Genomic DNA, 1,879 nt, shown 5'->3' on the forward strand with positions numbered 1-1,879 from the left:
ATATTTCTTTGATGTTCCATCTGACAAACCTTGGTGTGCTCGTCTCATTTCCAATGATTTTGTTTCTGACCCTTGTCTTCTCAAAAACCAATATACAATCAGAAGAATGCATCCACTGTATATTTGAGCATTGTCCTTTCTGTATTTATAAATGCCATCCTTCAAGAAATCAAGCACCATCTTTGATCAGTTGTACTTGTTAATTTCTTCAAGGTTTTCACAGATTATTATCAACTCCCAGTCAAGATGTGTTCCCGATCTGCTGAAGAAGAACACTGCAAGCAGATACATTAGGATCAGGGATGCTATTTTTTCTGCATCTTGATTCTTCTCGGGCTTATTAAGCTCAGCACTCAACTCACTCTCAAGCTGTGGCCTCTTGATGTTGTCTTTGGATATCCTACTCTTTTCAAAATATTTAGAGTCTGGCCATTTGTTCCTCGGAGGCTTGTTTTTCAAATCCACCACCTCCCCTTCTGTAGAGATGTGGAATAGGGAATTCACGTCATTTACCGTGATCTTAGCTTCAATTTCCCCAAAGATGAACTTGTTTTTTTCTTTGTTGTAATGCTTCATTATGAGTTCAAAATCCAACTCATGCTTCTTCACTTGTCTCTCAGTCAACTTCTCAGTCTTGAACACATCAATTGTATCCCAAAATGTTGTTTGGGCCAGCAAATCCCATGTTCTTTGAGGGATTTTCTCCCTGTATCTGTGCATCAATACGTGGAACGAATGAAGAGCACACTTCTATTGCTGAACCTTTATCTTCAACTCTGCATCATCTTCTTCTTCTGAATCTTCTTCTAGTCACAGACTTTATGGCAGTTTTATGGTTCTTGTTCCCCTTGTTCTTTTTTGGTCCCTCATTCTGTGATTTCCTTTTCTTGCCAGCTGCTCTTTCCTCAAGGTAGTATTGTTCGGTTGTTTCTTCATTATCATTGCTTTCCTCAATGTCCATTTTCCGGCCACTTCTTCTCTGCTTCTTTATTTTTTTTAACTTTTCTCCTATGACTTCAGCTGAGAAGATTGAAGGTTGTTCAGAACCACTACTTCATTCAGCATCTTCCTCAGAGGAGGAACTAACAACTTGTTTCCTCATTCTGCATATATAGATGCTAAATTGTTAGTTACTAAGCACTCACCTACATTACAGACCCCTAATAAGTTGATTACCGACCCCTAGTAACCAGTTATTGACCCTTAGTAACTGGTTACTCAGTAACTGATTACTGATCCCTAGTAACTGATTATTGGGGGTCGGTAATCAACACAACAATCTTCTTTTCTGCATTTTAACACTTTATACACAAAATTGAATAGATGTTAAATTGTTAGTTACTAAGCACTCACCTACATTACAGACCCCTAATAAGTTGATTATTGACCCCTAGTAACTGATTATTGGGGGTCGGTAATCAACATAACAATCCCCTTTTCTGCATTTTAACACTCTATACACAAAATTGAACAACAAAAGAACATCATACACAAAATTGAACAACAAAAGAACATTAATCTGAATCTCTAACATTTTCCAATTCTGAAAAAACCCTAGATTTTCGCTTTCACTTTCTTCTCTTAAATCTCTAAATCAAGCATCAAAATCATCATTCGTGTCTTAAATAGTCGAATTACAAGCATAATAAAGAAATGTAATTCGGAATTGGAGATTTGTTTACCTGTTCGTCTCGGTACTTCTTGCCTTTGAATTCGGTCCGGCGAGAACGAGCGACTGTTCCGATGAAAGCCCGACGGTTCGAAGCTTGATTTTGGTGAAGAGAGAGAGAGAGAGAGAGAGAGAGAGAGAGAGAGAGAGAGAGAGAGAGAGAGAGAGAGAGAGAGAGAGAGAGAGAGAGAGAGAGAGAGAGAGAGAGAG

Source organism: Fragaria vesca, linkage group LG3, assembly GCF_000184155.1.
Source record: "Fragaria vesca subsp. vesca linkage group LG3, FraVesHawaii_1.0, whole genome shotgun sequence".
Lineage (NCBI taxonomy): Eukaryota > Viridiplantae > Streptophyta > Magnoliopsida > Rosales > Rosaceae > Fragaria > Fragaria vesca.